Consider the following 23,254-nt stretch of genomic DNA (forward strand, 5'->3'; position numbering starts at 1 on the left):
AAATGTCTTCATGGCCTGGCTTCCTCTTATTTTGCCTCTCTGGTCTCTTCTTGTGTTTTTACTCGTTCCTTATGCTCGCAGTCTCTTTTTCTTCTGACAGTTCCTAAGCTTCTGTGTGCCGAGTCTCGTTTTCACTTTTTTGCCTTACTGGAACGTACTGGAATTCCATGCCTCTTGCTATAAGCTCTTCTTCTACACTCTCTAGTGTTAGCCCCACAGTCTGATTGGGCACTGTGTGGCTAACCCAGGCCTCCCCAGAGACGGCAGGCAAAGCCGGCTCATTGCTCCAGGGAAGGCCGCTGGGTAAGGCTTCCTGCCTCACTGTGCCTGTGCCGGTATGTGATGGTAACATTAGCAGCTCTTATGATCACTGTAATGGATTCAAATGCCTTTTCCTACGTGTAGAATGTTCGATTTCCATGTCCTGCTCCGGTCGTCCCGCTGCACACCCATCCGGATCACGGGTCATCTGTTGAGATAAGAAGTAGCCTGACTCTTCTGCTACTCTGCTCCAGTATGACCTACTAATCAGCATGTCCTCTTCCCTCCAAGGCAGGCCCTCTCCTATGCAGCATCTGCATCTACCTACCCGGAACGTTTCTCCCACCACCCGACATTCACTGCTCTAACCTACTCACTTTTCTACAGTGGTCATCTCGTACCTGGGACCGCTCCTCCTCCTTCACCCTCACCTCTCTTCTACTTTGATGCTCCACTACGCGTCCATGTACCCTACCAGCAACAAGACTTTTGTGACGCCTATTTGACTTTTAGCTGAACTCTAAAACATGTATCTTGCCTGCTATGAACTGGATCTTGATCCTGCAGCCTTCTGCTGCACAGTGCTCAAATGTCATCTTTACATCTACCTGCATCCCTGATGTAGCCCCTGTACCATGAGGCGTGGATTTTCCAGTGCGTGCACCCATTCATATTTTGCCTGTCATGCTTAACTGTAACCCACCTAATCCTCCACCCCTGATGTAGCCCCGGTACCATGATGCATGGCTTTTCCAGTGCATGCACCCACACCTATTTTATCTGTTATGCTTGCCGGTACACCAGATGTAGCCCCCCGTACCACAAGGCGTGGCTTTTCCAGTGCATGCACCCACACCTATTTTGTCTGTTATGCTTGCCGGTACACCTGATGTAGCCCCCTGTACCACAAGGCGTGGCTTTTCCAGTGCATGCACCCACACCTTTTTTGTCTGTTATGCTTGCCGGTACACCAGATGTAGCCCCCCGTAACACAACGCGTGGCTTTTTCAGTGCATGCACCCACACCTATTTTATCTGTTATGCTTGCCGGTACACCAGATGTAGCCCCCCGTACCACAAGGCGTGGCTTTTCCAGTGCATGCACCCACACCTATTTTGCCTGTTATGCTTGCCGGTACACCTGATGTAGCCCCCCGTACCACAAGGCGTGGCTTTTCCAGTGCATGCACCCACACCTATTTTGTCTGTTATGCTTGCCGGTACACCAGATGTAGCCCCCCGTAACACAACGCGTGGCTTTTCCAGTGTATGCACCCATACCTATTTTGTCTTTTATGCTTGCCGGTACACCTGATGTAGCCCCATGTTTCTGCTTATCTGAGGTAGCCCCCCGTACCATGAGGCACGGCTCTGCCAGATGCTCTCTATGAACCACTTGCATTTTATAATCTGTATATGTGGTCTTGCACTTTTAAGAATGTCACGCACTTACTGCAACATGCACCCGGATGTCTGAGGGTTTGGCGCGCTGCTATAAATGCATAAATAAATAAATAAATAGCTAATCTCTGCTCGCTTTTAAAAGCTCAACTCCTATCCTCTTAACTTCTCTCCCTGTTGGACATTTTCTTATGTATAGTGCTTTGGTGAAAAAGCTGTATAAATTCAATAAAATACAAATACAGATAAGTGAAGAATACCAATCTTGCCTTTTACATGATCCGATGTTCAAACAATAAACACAATGTTTTTTTACATGATTGATTGATGTTGTTCTTTCATAATCAAAACAATTTCTAAGACTTCCTGACTTCTGATTTGTCATATAATGCAGTTAGATAAGCGTGCAGCCATAAAGCACACTATTCCAGCTCTCGTGTTTAGGTAATTTAACATTTGTTTGATATTTTCTGAATGCTTGATGCCTAAAAGTAAAATGCAGTGTTATGATAGATTATGGCATTTGAGTCTGTGTTCTAATAGTACATGTTTAAACAAACAGTAGGCTAGTTTCAAAGCCACTGCCTTAAAACAGAGCACAGTATAATAGGCCTTACTTTCAAGCCGCAGCTATGAATAATATTAAGAGGCCGCATTCAGATAAACAAACCTCAGACATTGAAAAAGTGTAATCCAGAGCAAGCAGTGCAGTGCAGCAGCTGTATTGGAGATGCACTTTCAGAGCCGGTCACATATGCATGTATTTGCATTAACAAGCAGATTAGATACATGCTAACTAATAGAACTAATAGCTTACGTTAAAGTTCTGAAAAAGGTTTGGGAGTCCCTCTACCGAGAGCGAACACGGCAAAATAACCCGTTTTATGGGAAGGTGCCCATTCGGGAGTGCCTACAACTACGTTTTAGCTTCCTTCACCTTTCACAGAGGAGAAATATCCACTTGCACATCAGTCTGGTGCCACCCACTTCGGCAGTGCAGCACCGAAAAGATAGGCAATTCTGCTCGGAACATTAGTACGAACAGCCACCCCAGACACATGTTTCAGCCTAGTTGTCGTCATCAGTGAGGTGGAGCTGTTCCTCTCTAAGCACAGTAAGCAAGGGGTCCATGTCACTTGTTTTTCCTTTTTGTACTTTGGCACAACCTCCCGTCATACGGCACATATTGAGGCAATGTACAGACCATGTAGGAGATTGCGAACAGTCCTAAACCAGAAACATTTGGAGTGTACATTGTGAGAAACCTGAGGGTATCTTCACTCCTAAACCCCCTGGATTCTCTTCTCAGGTGGCCAAGGAAGGGCCATCGCTCTTGGATCTTGATCCTTGGGATGGACAAGCCAGGGAAGATCACCTGATGGAGAGTCCTTGGGGATTGGGAGTGGGGTGCACTCAGGCAAGACATGGTATCCCCCTTTCCCTATTGATGACCAACCTAACCTTTCCTTGACCTTTATGGGTTACTTTAAGTCAGCGCCCCTAATTCCGTCATTTGTGACATTTCAGAGTACTAAGATGAGGAAGAGGCAGCTGAGAGTAATGAACACTACACCGTTTCACCACTTTAGTACTGGGAGGAAGAAGATGCCTGCTAAGTGTTGGGAAGGTCAGGCATGTCCTCTTAATCATGGTCAGGCAAGCTTGATTGGGAAAGCACCTATTAAAGGGTTTCACATGCGGAGGAGAAAGCAACACTGAGAGGAGCAGCAGAGGCCTGTGTGATCAGCAGGGAACCTTGTTTGAGGCGAGGCAAAGCAGTGGAGGAAACTGCTGTGGGTCGGTCCTCCGTGTTCAGTACGCAGAGACGCTGGGGACTGTAGAGAGAGGTCGTCTCAGGAAGCGTGGCATGGGAGCTGAGGGCAAAGAAAGGAGCAGTGTGGTGAGGCTCTCCATGTCCCTTGTTTCGGAAGTGCTTGTCCCCCTGTGTTAAGGAGCTGACACAGGAGTGTTTGAGGGGCAGGAGTTGGACCCCTGACAGCAGAAGCAGAGATCTGTGTGTTCTGTGTTGCTGGGAAAGCTATCAAAGCGACTGGTGAGTTTCTGTCAAATGGAAAACCTGGTGTGCGAATGCCTGAACATTTCCATTGTTGATGAATACTTTGTATCGGAGTGGTTGCGTGTCTCGGAGAGAGCATTTTTCGAAAGTCTCTGGTTTAAGATAATTGACATTGTTGATTTTGCAGTGCAAGGAATACATTGTATCAGAGTGTTCGGGTGTCTCATTAAGGATTTCGAAAGTCTCAGACTGCTGGGCATTTCATTTGAAGTAAAAACAAATGAATATTGAACATCCGGCTGAATGAAAATTGACCTTCAAGCTGTAGAGGAGGTCCCAAATATAACCTGCACTCCAGTCGCCCATTTTGAAGTACCGGGAACGTTCACACCAAAATATGTGACGTATGATGAGCAGATAAATCAGCAGAGAGCCGCAGTAGGGCTCTGCCCAGTACCTATCAGAAGAGCAACACCTATTGTTGTACCGATACCAAGAAAACCATGGACAGTAAGGTATCCATTAAGAAAACCTTACCAGCAAATGAGATGAAATGAAGATTGCCTAAGTACAGTCCCGGAAGAAACCAAAAAGGTCTTAATGGAAGACGAATGGTGACGTCCCAAGGACCCGGACTGAGGTACAAGTAGAAGAAATGACAACCAGAGAATGACACCCAGAGACGAAACGCCATGAATAAGGATATCGTGAACCTAAAAGGGGAGAACAATGTTTCAATACAAAGAAGCTTAAGCTGTAAACAGGATGAAGATATTCAACCAGCTAACACCTGTACATATGTTTGGAACCGCAAGAAGGCTAAGGAACAATGCGGCTTGCAATGCTAAGTAGAAGAATAGTGCGGCAAGCGCCATTACACATAATCTACCTCAAAACGAAGCACAGTATTATAAGTGTAATTCCACTTTGCAAACGAAGCAGAATCAACCTAGGTTACTATAGGCCGAATGAGGAGAGATTCATATTCTAGCAAAATGAGAAGAGACGGCTGAATCAAAACTCGGCAGATGCAACTCGTGCCAGGAGAGCCAAGGTCATACTAATAAAAGGAACGAACAGTAGCTACATATAATTGAAAATTAAGAACAGAATATCCTGTCTCTGAAAGGTCAAGATAAGGAGGCGTAGGCAGGTGGCAAGCTGAATAAGAATCAAATGCACAAATTAAGAGAAACTAGACAAATTCACGGTGTGGGAAGCACGTGACTACCCGAGCGAGGAGAAGCATGAGTTCACACCTACACTTGGCATCTGCCCAGGCAGAGATATCGGAACTTTCCCAGACAGAAGATGCAGTTTCGAGGCCAACCACAGTAACATAATTGACACATAGTTGTTGAAGTGATGATTGATTGTAACCTTAATTGGAGAAAGGCCAGGTAACTAGGGGGCACCCTGAGCCTGGCTGACCATTCTGCGTGCTGCTAAGCAAAGTGGAAATGTATGCATGGGGTTGGTGCCAACCCAATCACAATGGACCAAATAATCTAGGGTCATATAGTTAGTAGAACCAATGGGATTTCGTACTTTTAGTGATGTCTACAGTAGTCATTTTTGAAGGAAGGGCTTAGACGCCCATCTGGCAGTGTTTACCCAATCCCCCCACTCCATTACCATACGATTGAGTTGTCCTTATTGAATGGTGTTGGAGTAATAAATCTGCACCCTCATCCATCTCAAGGGTGCAGCTATCTCGTCTTAAAGTACTTTTGGAGCAAACCTCGGCTCTATGGCCCGGCCGGGCGTCTCCGGAGTACACTTGGTAGCAGAGATTGTTTATGATTTATCGATTATCGATTATTGATTAGAATAAGACACCCATCGACCGTCGACATAAAGTAACTCCAGTTCTTCGGCAATATCACAAGTCCTTTGCCATTCGGTCGAGTAGACAGTGAAGCTCCCCATAGACAGTAGTAGTGTAAGGAAAACTGCAGACTAGGGCCTGAAGGGACCCGTGTTCCCCACGCTATCCCTTCCCATTCCTACGGGCAGCTGAGTGGGTGAAAAGCCGAAGAAGGTGGTAACAAAGGCGGGGATCCCGAGGGTCCAGAGAGGAACCATGCGAACGGTGAATGAAAAAGATTGAATGTTTTGGCAAAAGTGCATGCCTTAGAACAAGTCAAGGGAAAAGGTAACGGAGGGAGGTGGCAGAAAGAAGAGAAGAATGTATATATATAAGTGAATAATGACTGAAGGATAATTAAGTAAATAAAGGTTACCAGGGAGGACACCCGAGAAGAGAGAGGTTACTGGGGAAGACGCCCGAGAAGTGAGAGGATTCGCCTTATTCCTACGCTTTTAATACAAGCGGCTAGAAGAAGCATGTACCCAGAGTCCCAGCTAAAGGGGGAACGATTAGACTACCACGACGGTTAAAGATGTCGTGAAAGTCGTGAAAGGGGTACGTTTAGACTCCATGAAGGGGTAATGATTAGAGGCAGAGATATATGTGACCAGCTGGTGTTCGTCTAGTCTGTTAAGCGTCTGTCTTACATGTTTTCTGTTGTGACGTCATATATCAAAACGTTTCCTTGAGAAAAATGAGTTTAATTTTACGCGATTGAATAGCTGAGATAATATCGCATATGAATTGATGTTTTTGAGTAAATTAGAAGGTATACAATTTTGCAAAAAGTTTGGATTGGAGCTTTCAGTGTTTGGTGCTCGCTCATATTGTTAGAACTGTTTAAGCCATGCGAAAGTGTTGGCAAGTGCTATATAAGAGGAAAGGGAACAGATTTAAGTATGGAAGACATGACACCATTGACACACTTGTGCAAACAGTTGCCGAAACACGCACCCAAACTGAAGAAATATAGTACAGAGTGGGTTAAAGGAACCGCCCACAAGATGTTTATGCCATGGCCACAGGGTGGGTCCTTATCTAAAGTTGTCTTGCAACACATGACGACATATTTGCATGCCACATACACAAGCAAAAAGTTAGACAAACGCCTCGCTCTTCTAGGAATTTAGAAAATGTATGAACAGGGAAAGGAAGAGGAGCCGCCAATAGATTGGATACTTAATGTATGCACAGAGGGGGGACATTAAGGGTCTCCTAATCGCCATACTTGGTGAGAGAGCAGATGATGTGTGGGCACGAGCAGGCTACCCGGGTGTAACCACAATTAATACCTTGCATGACCGAGCTCCATTTAACAATTGTAGAGCCGCAGTATGGAAAGTGTTACGAGTGCTATACCAGACACTTCCGATATGGGACCTATAATGACACGAAAAATGTAGGAGTCTGAGGATCTGTTAATTTATATACAGAATTTTCAAGATGCATGGGTACTCGAGACTCATGAATCTTGGACGAAATCTATACCTGTGTTCTACTATATATTGTACCAAGTGCTGCCAGAGCCGGTACAGAAACAACTCAAGGAATTGGTTGGAATTGAGTCCAAGCCTTGGGCTGAAATACAGCTGAATATCGCGCACTATTGCAGATTGCTGTAACAAAAGAATCGCAAAAAGGAAGCTGCACGTAAGGGAGAGGAAGTGAAATTGGTGCAGAAGTAATTGTCAAAATATGCTCTTGAGGGAGCAATGATAACTAGCACAGCTGAATCAAGCATGCAACATGTGACTAATCCACAGCTGAATAATCAGGGAAATACTGGGTGTTTACCCCAGGGGAAGATGATTTAGGGGAAGAGGATGGCAGAGCAATCAGGGAGGTTTCCAAAATAATCGAGGAGGCTTTCAAAATATGCAAAATGGTAATCAAGAAATGTCAAATGGGCAAATGATCCGACCACTGCCAGTATGTTGGTTGTGTGGAATGGCAGGGCACTTAGCTCGCACATGCAGAAACCAAGGCATGATGCAGAACGGCCAAGGAACAGGAGCAAGCATGGCCAATCCACCTGCAGCTTTACAGCAGGGTATTGCACAGAATCACACGGTGCAACAACAAGCGCCAGTAGCGCAACAAGGCGTGCAACCTCAAAGCATGGGGAATTTTCCACAAGGACAATCCCAACAGGCACCATTGCAACTATCGCAGACAATGAGCACAGGGCAGACCACAAACCCTGGAATGGGAAGTAACAATGGGAATGGGGGAAATCCACCAACACTCAGTGGGCCAAAATTATATATGGACTAGGACAGCTCACTGGGAACCCTGATGTGTTCTATCCTATCAGTGACTCCAGACCCTCACAGGGAACCTAGGGTGGATGTTGTTATAGGGGATAAAGAATATTCCTTCCTAGTTGACACGGGTGCAACACGTTTGTGCATACGTGAACGCAAGTTTTCCTTGTCCGGCGAGGCCATAAATACTCAGAGTTTTACAGGAGCTACAAGTTGTGTTCCCTTCACAAATGCACTTCCAGTCTCTCTAGCAGAATGTGAAATTAATGTGCCTTTAATATATTCACGTCAGACCCCAGTAAACATTTTGGGTCGAGATTTAATGACAAAGTTAAACATGACAATCTCGTTCACGGAGGAGGGCATAGTATGTTCAACTCCAGGAATGCACTATTCAAATGTATGTCAGATAATCAGAGAATACGCGGGACACACAGCCATGAGGGCTATACCATTAGAGCCAGAAATATGTGCATTTGGTATGCATGTGCTTATGGCAGGATTGCCAGGCCTTACAGACAGAATCATGAGAACCCCTGATGAATTCCTATTCAGGACAAGAATACTGATGCACGAGGAAAAGGGACAAGTATTTCCCTTGATGATACGCACAGCTGCAGTACGAGGGAAAATGGCCTTGATTGACGGTTATGATGACGAGGGCCGACAATGGTGCGCAGTCATTGCCATTGAAGAAGGATATCGATTGACTGACGTCACCGATGATGATCTGTTTGAAGAACAAGCAGATATGGGAGAGACAATGGTGGAAGTGAGTCTCACCTTTTGGGTAAAAATGATCAAAAGAGAAGTACCTCAAAGAATGATGTTGGCACAAAACCGTCTTGAATATTGTGATGACGACGTGGCCCAGGTGCCTGTCTCAGTATGGACTACAGGACCCTATGACGTAGGCCTTTTGAAGGGGGTTGGAGAAGTGAAGATTACATTGAAACCAGGAGAAATTCTACCCAAAGCCTAACATTATCCCATGTCCAGAGAGGCAGATGAGGGGATTTTTAAGATAATTTCCACAATGATAGAACAGGGCATCTTAGTGACGTCAGAGTCATCATGCAATACTTCGGTTTATCCGATCAAGACATCAAAGGGGGGTGTTTTGGAGGCTAATCTAGGATTTACGCCCAATAAATGATTTCGTTGAGGCCGAGTTCCCGGCTACAATTCTATGTAATATACCTGTTGAGGCAAAATATTTCATGGTGATTGACTTGAAAAATGCATTTTTCCAATCCCGTTACACCGTGATTCACAAAATCTGATGTCATTCACATTCAGACAGATACGTCTGGAAAGCACAAGACTACCCAGGGGTATTGTGAGTCTCCATCTATTTTCAACAGAGTCCTGCAGATGGACCTAAGCAATATTGCACTAAAAAGTGTTGTCCTGCAATACGTAGATGACATCTTAATTTGCAGCACAACAGAAGAGCAATGCAGGTATGATTCTGTTCAGCTATTGGCTATTTTGGCTGAGAAAGGTTATAAGGTTGACAAGGAAAAGTTACAATATTGTCAACAAGAAGTGCTGTACATAGGCCAGCTAATCTCACATGAAGGAAAGAGAATGACCCCAGAAAGGGCTGAAGCCATACTCAACACGGCTAAGCCACACACGATAAAACAGATGCAGAGCTTTCTAGGCCTATGCAACTACGTTAGGGCATGGGTCTTCGACTATAGCTCTTACACTAAGCCTTTACTTCAGGCCCTAAAGAAGGCTCAAGTGCCGAAAGAAAAGAATGAATGGTCCGAGACCATGGAGAAAGGATTTGCTGAATTGAAAAGATCCATTTGCACAGCACCAGTTCTAGGGATCCCCAATTATGCAGAGGAATTTTACCTGTTTTCACACACAAATGGCAGCGTTATGACGGCAGTGCTCACACAGAGAACCACACTGGGGTACAAGAACCTGGCATACTACAGTGGGAATTTGGACCCAGTAATGAGAGGTCATTTTCCTTACGAACAAAGTTTAGCTGCCGTAGCGTTCGCCATAGAGAAGACTACAACCATTGTGATGGGATGCTCCATGACGTTGTACGTCGAGCACTCACTATTTGCCATTCTAGAGAAACCAAAGGGCACATTGACATCCCAGAGAGCTTCTGCCTATGAAGTGATCATATCAAATCCATCGAATAAGATAGTCCGATGCAAGATAGTGAACCCAGCTATGTTCATAGCCGAGCCAGTCACTGAAGGAGAGCCAACGCATGACTTTGCAAACTATGAAGAATTCTATGATGAAATCCCCATGGTGAAAGAAAATGCCTTGGCAGAAGGAGAGATCATCTTCATTGACGGGTCTTCGAGGATCGATCAAAGTGACGGACAAAGATATACTGGCGTTGCTGTGGTGAAACACACAGCAAATGGAGAATTTTGAGTACTTATTAGTGCGCAAATACCATCTCATTTTTCTGCACAGGCTGCAGAATTATTGGCACTGATACTCGCCAACCGTGTACAGTGACTCCGCCTATGTGATGTCAACAGTGCATGCAGGCTTAGCGCGCTGGAAAAGGAGGGGCTACCTCCAAGCGGATGGCACGCCAGTGCAGCACAGAGCCTTATTGGACAGCTGATCATGGCACTACAGCTCCCAGTGGGCATAGTGGTCGTGAAATGCGCCACCCACATGAAGGGGACAGATTTTATCTCATGGGGAAATCAAGCAGCAGACACGAAAGCCTAGCGTATGACATCCAAAAGTGAAACAATCATGGAAGTGGAAATTATCCATGCCAACAAGCGAATGGTGGTTACATGAACTGCACCTGAAAGTTACAGTAGTTTGGGACAAACACAGCTAATGGAACTCCAAGGGGAGGCACCACAAGAAGAAAATAACCTTTGGAAAAGTCAAGGGTGTTATTTAAACCCCTCTGACAGCTTGTGCTGACAAGACAGCACTGGTAAACCAGTAATGCCTATAGCCCTATTAAAAATAGCGCTGGAGCAGTTACATTATCCGGTGCACATGACAAAAGAAAATTTAGCAGCAACACTCGCAGAAGACTGGTTCATACCGAATTTAACCGAGCATGGTGCATTCTTTAAAGTGAACTGTATAATCTGCCAGCAATTCACGGCTGGGCACACATTAAAAGTAATAAGAGGAGTCATCCCAAGGCCAAATGGGCCTTTTCAGCACTTGCATGTCGATTACGTCGACATGATTCAAGTATGTAACGGGTACAGTTACTTAATTGTTGTGGTGTGTCCATTGTCGAGATGGATTGAGGCAGGTCCATGTACACACCCAGACTCTAGATATGCGGCCACATTTTTAGTGAGACAGGTGTTCCCCAGGTGGGGGGTGTGCGAGGTCATGAGATCAGATAATGACCTCACTTTGTTAATGCAACATTCGAACAGATTAGCTTGCTGCTTGGTATAAAGCACAAGTTCTAGTTGGTGTATCACCCGCAAGGTAACAGGATCTGTGAGAAGCTCAACTGCGTGTTAAAGGAAAGGATAACCAAGTTGAAGTTGACTCTAAGAAAGGGATGGTTGCACTGTCTTCCTTTGGCACTGTATGTACTTCGGAACCAACCCGGTTCTGACCATGATCTTGCGCCACATGAGATAGCCACAGGAAGAAGAATGAGAACTCCCTTGACACCCCAGGATAGAGCTAGGTGTGATGCCCAGTCAACAGGAGACATTTTAGGGTCTGAAATGCAAAACTATCTGAACTGCATAACATCTTGCCTTACTGTGATTTCAGACCAGCTGCAGCGACGACAAAAAGGGTGCAGGGCAGCACGGAACACAGAAGGAGATACTACTACAGACACAGCTCAAGGACTTTGTGTTCCATGCGTCTTCCCTGGAGACACCGTCCTTGTGAGGAATCACAAGGAAAAGTGGGATGAGCCAAGATTTAATGGTCCCTTCACGGTGGAGGACTGTATCCCAAGGCAGGAGGGCTTGGATTATTCTCGCCGATATCAAACCATACATCGGAGAAGGCCCCCTGCCTGCACCCCAACGAGAGGAATCGACGAGCGATGGGGAAGAACCACAATACATGCAGACGAGATCCATGACGAGGAAAAAGGACGCATGACCAGCCAAACAAAGACAAAAAACTTTTTGCAAATTGTGGCTTAAATTGGACACTGCCTCTAAGCAAAAAAAGGGGATAAGGACATAAAAAACGGACACTCTGTGCATCATAGTTGCAGGATGAAGAAGAAAATTGCATGCATAAGCCACAACATAGCCTGTGAACTTTGAACTTTGGACTGAGGCACACTTGAGCCTTGACGAGAAAAGATTATGCCAAATTTTGACTGAGGACACTTACATTGGAAGCAACTACAATACCCTGACTCATTTCACACTGAGACCCTATTAGGAATCATGTATGGTATCCCGCAGTAGCGACATCGCCAAGAATGTGGTCACCTATTTTGATCTAGTGCTAAGATCATACACGTCATTGGTAGGGAGGCTCACCCATGTCACTGACTTTCTTCAAGATCCTGGGAACGAAAAGACAATAAGAAGACTGCTTACTGTCATTGCCGAACAATTTCTCTTCCTTCCTGAGTACAGTGAGGAAGAACCAAATGTTCCAAACACAGATGGAAATAAATGAGTTTATGAACACATTATTCTTTCGTATAATCGAAGACTGTCCAACTCTTGTCTGAAGAACAACAGACACACTCACGTTTCTTCGAGACCCAGCAAATACAAAACATTTAAGCCAACTTTTAAATAAAATTCTGATCCTAGTCACACTCCACGCGACCGGGCAGTGCAGGCATTGTTTTCATCAAGGAAAGAACATATAATCATGAACCTCAGCAAGACAGGACGGATGTTCTTGTCATCAGAGGACAGCAGGTTGGCTCACAACGTCCAATTTCGCCTAGTCTCTGACTTTCCAGAACTAGTGGGGAGACTGATCGATGTTGACGTCCTCACATTCATCAGAGATCCAGCATATGTTGCACAGATGGGCATGCTCTTGCATGGGATTGTGCTCCAAGTAGAACTCTCTAACCATCAGAAGAACTATCTGAGGAGATTCTAAAAGCCTTCCGTCGAGGGACAGATCGAGGAAGCAGTGTAAAGGACTTCACGTATTACATTTGTTGTTATTTTTTCCTTATTTCTTCATACTGATCAGCATATAATATGTCCTCAGGACTGAAGCAAATCCGAGGAGTGGACTGGAAGCTTACTTACTTTGAACATGCACAGTAAAAGGACTTACTGAAGTGTTAGTTGATTTGATTTCCCCATAGTCTAGCAAAGGAACTGTATCCTGAAATAAGAGACTATTCGTCACCTGCAAGAAGGGGGACACTTGTGGAACACCTGAGACCCTTTACCACAGAGTCGTAAAGACAATATTGTGTAAAAGAATACAATAAAACATTGGCCCTCATTACGACCCTGGCGGAAAGTAACTGACCTGACCGCCATAGCGTAAATAGCGTTTCCGCCATTGCACGACAGAGTAAAGTGCGGCTAATTCCGACCCATCGGGCACGAGCACTACGCCATGGCGGAAGTGCAAAGTCCGCGATGGCGGAAATGTCCCCAAAACGCCCCTCACCGCCGTCGTACGGCGCCCTAGGTGCAATTCCACCACCCATCATAGCGGTCACCGTAATGAGCGGCAATCGGAAAATACGGTGACCGTAAATATACGGAAACGGAAGTAAAAACATGGTCCCGGAACGGGAAACAGCACGCCGTACACCTATAAAATCAGAATTCCCACACAACCATTAAAAATACTACCCTGAGACACATCCCAACCCGTCATCCACCCTAGTGAAAACAATAAAAATGGGAAAAGTAGCGAAAAAAGCATGCGACCGCAAGCGGCAGGTCCACTTCTCCCGTGAGGAACTCACCGTGCTCACAGAGACCCTCCAGGAGAATGCTGCCGTCGTCTTCTCGACGCAAATGACCAGGACGGCACTTGCGAACAAGAAGGCCATATGGGCCCTGGTGGCACAGCGGGTAAGTGCGGTGGGGACCGCACCCCGCAACCCACAGCAATGCAGAAAGCGATGGGACGACTTGCGGATACGCGTACGGAGCATACTATCCGCCAACCGTAACATTGCCACAGCTACCGGGGGAGGATCGGAATCACCCATCAAGTTGACCCCCTGGGAAGAAATCTGTGCCTCCACCATTGGAATGGAGAGTATAGAGGGAGTCGGAGGGATGGAGAAAGGAGTGCAGACATCCGAAGAATCAGGTAGGTGGCCCAAATAAAACAATGCTAAATCCACAATGTCCAATCATGTGAAGTACCATGTGTCCACATAGTGCAACAGAAACACATGTCCAGGAGAACGTCCACATACATTGGCCTGATAGCGCACTTTAAAAGTCACATTAAATACATAAATAATAAAAAATCCTAAAAACACCCTCTACACGTGCAGCAGGCACACCCTAACTGCAGGCTGCAAAACAACTGCATCCTCAATCCACACAAAAATGAAACCACCTCCAAGGCCCTGACCCAAATCACCCTCAGGTACCACCCCAATGCATGTGATACATTGCCATTCCAATTTCCACAGACCCATTAATAACGCTCGCCCTCCTTTACTCCACCACAGGGTCCGATTCAAACGACGAGCTCCAGGACACCCCTACCAGCACACCTGCAAAGAGGGCCAAGACCAACGGCCAAAGACCCTCCACCTCAGCTGCACGGATCAAGACACGGCAGCAGCACAAATCAAGTGGCAGCACACAGGAGGGGACTTCAACAGGCACCCCAGCAGCCAGCATGCCCACAACAGCACCACCACAGGTCCCCCCAATGGATGCCACTGAAAGCACTGCTTCTGGTGGCAGCAGCACCATAGGTGACACTGCATTAATGGCAGCATGCTCCGACACAGAAAACAGTGATGTCGATGTAGGATCCATCCATGACCTGTCTCAATCCCCCTGTTTGTTTCATCCTGTACACCATGAGGATACCACGCAGGGGCACCCACAAGACGACGACTGGCCATCCCCCACAAGCCCTGTGGCAAGGCAACATGAGGTGATCAGCCCCTCTGTGACACCACCGCAAATGGCCATGGCACAGCAGAGGCAACAGTCCCTCGACCAGGTGATCGTGCAACAGCAGCAACTGGCCACGCTCCTCAAGGACCATGCTGATGAATGTGGGGGTACTAAGGCAGCCATAGAAACATCAACTGAGACACTTAGGGCAGAAATGGAGAGAAGTACAGAGACACTAAGGGCACAAATGGAGAGAAGCACCGAGAGCCTGAGAGTACAAATGGAGAGAAGCACCGAGAGCCTGAGGGGGGAACTGCATGCGACGTCCAAAGATGTATGTGCTGAACTTGCCGCTGTGCGCCGTGTGCTCACTGAGCTCTCACAAACCCTTAGGGACATGCATGGACGTGAGCAGGCAGAGACATCATCCGTTGCAAGTTCCGTCCAGGGCAGCCCCCAACGTAGATCTGGGAGGAACCTGCGCTCCACAGGCAGGGGTGCCCCTGATACCCAGAGAGGGGGCTTGCAATAGCGTCTGCCCACTGACAATGAGCATCTTTGGACACTGTTGTTCGGGGGGGAGGTAGGAGGGTGGAGGGGGTGTGTTGGGCTCACTTGGGTGGCGGGTCGATGGGGTGTGTAACATAATTTCACATATGCTATAAACATTGCACAATCATCCAATGAGATGTGTGGACATTGATCTTTGTGTACGAGGCCTTTATAGGCGTACAGTCCATATTGTGCATGTTCCAGACACACACAGTGCCACAAGTCCCGTGTCCATGTATCAGCCACCAGGCGTGAGTGCTAGAAGCATGAATCTATGAGAATCTGACGAATTTCACGGCCCTCCTGTGCCTCGCGGACTCCTTGAGGTGCTGCCACATCCCCACCCTCATCATGACCATCTTCAGGTGCTTGCAGTTCTGCGTCAGGGGGCATGTGCACATTTCTACGTACGCACATGTTGTGTAGCATGACACATGCCATGACCATCTTTGCAACCTTCTCATGGCGGTACAGGAGTGCCCCGCCAGACCTGCTGAGGCAGCGGAAACGAGTCTTCAGTAGGCCGAATGCCTGTTCTATGACTACACGGGTACGTGAGTGGGCATGGTTGTAGTCCTCCTCATGCTGGTTCTGTGGGTTCCGGAGTGGTGTAAGGAGCCATCTCTTCAGTGGATACCCGGCATCACCTGTATGTGGACAATAAAGGATGTTTGTGGAATGACATTGCTACGTACGCGCCCCCCCCCTTCCTGCCAGGTCATTGCCGCATCACATACCCCACATTATCATGCATGAAATGAGACTCACCGAGTAGCCAGGATCTGTTCCCTGCGTGTCGCTCCATGTAGCGTGGTATTGTAGAGTTCCTCAAGACCATAGAATCATGGGTTGATCCAGGAAATCGGGCACAACAATGTGTAATGATCCTGTTGGAGTCACACACCATTTGTACATTAAGAGAATGATATTGTTTTCGGTTGCGGTACTGGGCCTCCATGGCATGTGGGACAACCAATTCCACATGGGTGCAGTCGATGGCACCAATGCAACCCGGTATGCCGGCAAGTGCATGGAATCCCACTTTTGTGTTCGTAATTTCCTGCTCCGAGCGTGGTAGAGAGATGTAGTCGTCTGCGTGCTTCAGGAGGGCATCGAGCACTTGCAATAGTGTCCGTGACAACAGTGGCTGTGAAATGCCATGCAACTGTCCGACTGTGTGCTGGTAGGTGCCTGTGGCCAGGAAGTGGAGTACAGACACCACCTTCAGTAGGGGTGGGATGGCGGTTGGGCTATCTATCATGCTGACAAGGTCAGCGTGTGTCATGTCCACAATGGCGGTTATGGTGTCCCGGTCCAAACGGTAGAGGGTGTGGATCTGCTCATCAGTGAGGTTGAACGGATGTGCTCGGAGGCGTGGGATTGCGGGCTGCCTGCGTGGTGGTAGTGGCTGTGCTGGTGGGCCTTGCTGGCCCTGCCTTGCCCTCCTCCTCCTCCTGCGTCTCCTCTGTGCGGCCGGTTGTTGTAGTAGTTGGTGTTCGTCTTCTTCTTGAAGTTGGAGTACTTGCAGTGCTATCAGGTCCCCCAGGGCCAACATCGCTAGTCCTGCCGGTAGCATTTTGGAGTGGGTGTGGTTGTGGGAGGGGGTTGGGTGTGCAATTTATGTGTTTTCAGGCTGTATAGCCTCCACCTGTGGTGATTCATTCCACCTGTGCAAGCTGCAATCCCCTTTGGGCGAGCACGTCCCGCACACAACGCTGCAATTCGACGCATGGCATCTTGCTATTACAATCATGTATTTAATCCCGATGGCAGTGAAATATTGGTTCATATGTTCATTCTGCTATGGTCCCATTGTTTCACATACTATCTTTGCAGTCGCGAACAAACTTGTGAAGGGTCAGTGGAATGTAGTACTCGATTGACGGTGGACCCTCATGCAGCACTGTACCGAGGTTCACCGACGGGCGGGGCGTCCCATTTGTGAGTGAAGCCAGTTGCCATTTTCACACACTGCCGCACTACATGGATGGATTTGTGATTTCAAGCGGTCACAGATGCCTTTTCGACGTGATGTTGCAAATGAGGAATTCGAAGGACAGCGCTTTCGGTTTTCAGCTAGCGGCGAGGAGACGCCCACAGGTCTGACTGCAGATATAAAGTTCTATTGTTTAATGTCCTTCGGACAGGGGCCATGGCGAGAATGCAATGATTGATATGAATAGTATGGGATGCGCAATAGCGTAGTGGACGATAAGGCAGGACGTTCCCAAATACATGTTACTTCACAACACTGGAATTCCGGGCTGGAGCACAGTGGATTTTGCAGACTGCATTACGCACAGACTCAATGGAAATTTCACATGTTATGTGAGTAAATAATCAGGCGTTTTCATACCGGGATGAGGGAATGATGTATGGATGCATGGACAGATGATTTAATGGAGAGTTTGCCATGTACAGGGCTTTTTGGAATCTATCCACTTCCCCTGCGCTATGTGATGCAGGGCTGCCATAGTGGGACCATCGTCTATCTGCCCTTGTTGAACCCTCCCTGTCTCGACGCGCCTTCAAGCACGTGTGTCTATGCACGTTACTAATCCCATCTAATGGATTCTGTTTTAACAGACGCATGCACACAAACACTCGTTTGTAATAGTGTTTTCACCTCGATTTATATAGTTATGATTCGCAAGTGAATTTTGGGTGGGAATAATCCTTTTGAGTGGGCTAGCATGCATATGGCTGTGGATTTAGTGTGATCATTGAAGTGAGTAATTCAAATGAAGTTCTGATGCCCATACTATTCTTTTTCATTTCATTTGGGTGACAGGTATCTCCTCCCCTTTTGCCGCTGCCATCTGTATGCCACTCCTGCAGATGGCTTTTACTCCCGACACCTGCTGCTTCGTGTTAATCAGTGGAGCACCATTACGATCTTATGGGACGATCGTCAATGGGCCACATGCCCTTACGCAGTACTAGTGGCTAGGAGCAACATATCGACCTTTCAGCTGGACTAGTGCCTACCTAATGGGACGGCCCTGCGGTTCTAGGCGCTTCCATGTTGCCTTTTTGAACGTGAATGTAGCCCCTGTGTACCATGAAGGAACAGGGCGTCACACAAGAAGAAGCTGGTCATTTATTGCGGATGCAGCCCACAATAATGAAATATATTTTGGAGTTCATGACCTAATAGCTGTATGGGCTTGGTGATTTTGTTGTGCATTAAATTTTGATTATGATATTGACCGTGTAGCGTTATTCTTTGCAAGTAATGTAGCATATTCCTATTTGTGGAGCGATGTATTGTGAGAAGATCTGCATTGGGTTCCGGCTTCTGAGTATAGTTGCGTGGTACTGTACTGGGCGCGTTTGCCTACGAAGCCCAGTGAGGTCAGGGATAGGGGCTGCCATTATGACTGTTTTAATGATGTCATGCTCAGGGGCGGGGGATTAGCTTTTGTGTAACAGATGCCGGTCAGCCAGGTGGATTGGTGGAATGATGTGATTATCAGAATATGGCTGGTCACAGGTGCCTGTGTTTGCGTGCGTTTCTTGGAGGGAGACTGAGGTCATGTCCATTGGGATTGCTTCTGTATTCGTGCCATCTGTGCCCTGCAGCTCCCATTGGCCCCTCTTGAGATGAGCCTGGCTGCTCAGTCACTCTGCCAACTTGTGTGGTACATGCTTATGCTGATGGTTGGTTTGTTTACTGGCAGGAGTACAGGGCTGGTGCAGTCTCACTCAGGATACTGCTTTGAATGTTGCCTTACACTGGTGTCAAGCGATGGGGGGCCTGTTTTTGTTTGTCTCATATTTCAGTTCATGTTGCTGGACTTGAACCTTCACATGCCTGTGCTGCATCAGTACGGCAATGGTGCCATGGCAAATATGGATGGCCACTCACAAGGCACTTGGAGCCCCTAGATTCATTTGTTCGTTGGCATACATGGGTGACTTGTACATTTCACTGGTTGCATTGTGACTTCATTGCACCTACGAGGAGTTGTGCAATGTGGCCAGGGAGTGGTGTACAGGCACTCAGTAGGGCCTTTTACGGTTGGTTCGCGATGCCGTACTTCTCACCATGGCGGAATGGTACTTTCCGCCATGCTTGATGGCGTTAGGTATATGTCCGCTAGGGTCAGAATTCGCGTACCGTTGCGCCATGGTGGTAATTACGGTTTGGCATGGCGCGCGTGCGCGTACTTGGTGCAGTTAGCGTTGGCGTTCACTACGGTGTCGCTAATGGCATCGTACTTTACGGTGACGGGTCATAATCGCACCGAGCGCTATTCTATGGCGGTATTGCATTTACGCCATCGTTTTTTGATTTCCGCCAGGGTCGTAATGAGGGCCATTGACATTTGGTGAATGATCGAGATGGGCGTCCAGAGCAGCAATCTGGTCCTACCACAGGAGGAGAGACAACCACACTTCTCTGGAAGTAAATGCTGCTGCCTGACATACAGGAGCATAATGTATTTATGTATCATATTCATCATTGTTTTACTGTCATTAACGATCAGAACTGCATTTTTTATTGGTGCACAAAGCGTTCCAATTCCAGTGCACTCACCTAATGATGCGCGCATGAAACCCGCAAAAGTACCCAGACCTTTCATAGTCATTCCAATCCCTAGAAGATCTGATGGTGGAGTGAATAAACTTGAAATGGATGTGATTAAAAATGATACACACACACTTGTGGTAACAAAGAGAAAAGCCGAAGACAGGGTCGGCAAAGAATAAATGAAGAAAGGTTACTAACAACCACACGCATGCAAACACTGAATGCACACAAAACAGGCCTAGTGTCAATGACTGCAGAACCACAAGCCAAAACAGTAGAAAAGAAGAGACTGCTTGCCATAATAAACTCCACAACAGACATTGTGGATAGACAAGAGGAATCGGAAAAGAACCAACAGAAATAATGATAAGCATCCCTGAGACAACACTGAGGGAGACAAAGACAAACTCAAGCAGCATCTCACAAGCACAACTAATAGTAGACGCAGTATGTCGGTCATTAGCCAGAGAAAGAAAAGGACTAGAGGAACTGAAAAATAAAACTGCAGAGACTGTATTGCCAAACACATATGTTCCAAAACAAGAGACAAGTACAAGTTCTACAACACAACCATACACCGGACCAGCGTCAGGGTGGTTGGAATGGGCATTTGTAACCAGCAGGAGAAGGATGTATGAAGAGAGGGAAAGAGCTGCCAGACGTGTGTCCACTGAAATGGTGCAGATGAGGAAGCCTGCACCATGGACCAGGATACCTGAGAATCCTCCAGCAAGAAAGAGCCATACAGATGCATTTAGGGATGTAGTTATAGCAAACTACAGAAGAACACTAAGAATCAAGAGAAGCATGCATGGAGATGACAATGAACTAAACGATTACCTGGACAGGACAGCATTTTTGGGAAACGACATGTGGTACTAGCATATGAAAGAAGTTGGAAGATGAAATTCAGAAGGGGAATGCTTTGTTTGTGCACTCCTACCATACAGCATGGGGAAATCCACGATTTTCGTAGCTGTAGAAATCGATGTCCAGACAGCACATTGTCTGTCCCATGTAGCAATGTGCAAGACCAGAGGCCAGTTCATGGGTAGTGATGCCTCATTAATATGGGCAACTGAAACAGCCTATCCCGATGAAGATGATTATGTTCAAGACATTAAGACAAGAAACAGGGCTCATACTAGGAATCATGTGATCAGGTACGAGAATCCTGGAGTTAAAGGAGCAGGAATAAGATGGAAAGTGAAACCGAGACTAAATATCCAAGGAAAAATTCCAGAGGAACCTCGAAAGTGGAAGAATAAGGCCCAAATGCAGATTTGGGGAACAGTGCTTTCACCTGATGGGTGGGAAAAAGGAGTGGTGATTTGCAGAGCCTAGGTGATCACTGGAATCTGCAAAGAAACTGTTGACATTGTGCAGAATGGCTGCAAGCCATTGTGGCCAAAATTTGCAAAACTATTGACATGGGTCGAAGACAGAGGAGGACCCTTGCAGACAGCGCCACTAGAAAGCCAAAAATTCTGCTTCAGGAATATTGGCACTAGAAAGATGGGAGAGAATAAGAACTGTGGACGAGTTTTTGACGCTCCAGGAATGGTGCATGGAACTGCAGTAATTATGGATCATTATTGGGCATGCAGATCCAAGGCATACATCAGACTGCCAAGAAACTGGGGAGGTATATGCACAATAGTGAATGTCCTCATTCCAGCACTGGTGATCCCAAAAAGTGTCGGAATATTGACAGTTTCCCGAAAGCAGATGCTCACCTGAGGAAGAAGAGATCTGTGGAACTGATAACTTGGATGAAGTGAGAGAATTACTTCTCTGCTAAATCAGAAGAAGCCTTTCATGCAATCCCATATCAACACGGGCTGTTCAGCCTCACCTCATCAGTGTTCACAACGATTATTATGCCAAGGATCCAAATTAGAGTAAATACTAAATGGTTGCAGTTAACCATATGGGAGTTACTGCAGACAATCAACATAAAAGGATTCAATGCGATCCAACTGATGACTCTTCAGAACAGATATGTCCTTGACATGATCACAGCCATGGATGGAGGAGTTTGTGCAAGAATTGGAGCATCATGTTGCACATTTATACCATCTCACGATGAGGAGAATGGAACCTTAACAGAGGCCATAGGTATGCTGACAAACCTGCAGAACCAGATGATCTATGAAACTGATGAAGTTGATGATGACAGCTGGTTTGGATCGCTGTTCTCATGGGTTCCACAATGGATGGCAGACACATTCAAGTTCTTGGGAGCCCTTTTAGTGATGATATTGCTAGGATTTTGTGTTATCAAGATAAATATCTCACAATGCAGAAGAATGCGAAGAAAGCCATAGGTATGAATATCGTGATTGATGTCAAGCCAGGATGGAAGCCAAAAGACCTGACTGATGAAGAAACAAGAGACTTTGTGAAGACCAGTATTCACGCACCAGAAGGAACAAAGTTTCTCTATCCCAGGAAGCACAGAAATGATGTGGGAAGATGGGTTTACTATAGCCCAAATTGACAATGTCAACTAATGACATGGAATAAAGATGAACATGTAAGTACAGCAGGAAGCCTGAAAGGAGTAATAAAAATATGGACTCCAAAGAGACACTTCTTCAAACCATCATGTACAGACCCGGAAGATGAAGAAGGAATGAACCGAGGCAATGGAGTGAAGAAAAATACCGAAGAATCGAGTAAGTTGAATCCAACGATGGAGGTGAAAGTGGTTGATGAATCGCCCAGAGGGGGGAGTGTAGAGGAGCTCCCAAATAAAACCTGCACTCCAGTCGCCAATTTTGAAGTACCAGGAACTTTCACACCAAAATATGTGACGTATGATGAGTAGATAAATCAGTACCTATCAGTACCTCTGCCCAGTACCTATCAGAAGAGCAACACCTATTGAAGTACCGATACCAAGAAAACCATGGACAGTAAGGTATACATTAAGAAAACCTTACCAGCAAATGAGACGATATTGAAGATTGCCTAAGTACAGTCCTGGAAGAAACTAAAAAGGTCTTAATGGAAGACGAATGGTGATGTCACAAGGACCCGGACTGACGTACAAGTAGAAGAAATGACAATCCAAGAATGACACCCAGAGACGAAACGCCATGAATAAGGATATCATGAACCTAAAAGGGGAGAACGATGCTGAAATACAAAGAAGCTTAAGTTGTAAACAGGGTGAAGATATTCAACCAGCTAACACCTGTACATATGCTTGGAACCGCAAGAAGGCTAAGAAAACAATGCGTCTTGCAATGCTAAGTAGAAGAATAGTGCGCCATGCACCATTATATATAATCTACCTCAAAACAAAGCACATTATTATAA

This window comes from Ambystoma mexicanum, chromosome 10 (assembly GCF_040938575.1).
Source record: "Ambystoma mexicanum isolate Mex_15411 chromosome 10, UKY_AmexF1_1, whole genome shotgun sequence".
NCBI lineage: Eukaryota > Metazoa > Chordata > Amphibia > Caudata > Ambystomatidae > Ambystoma > Ambystoma mexicanum.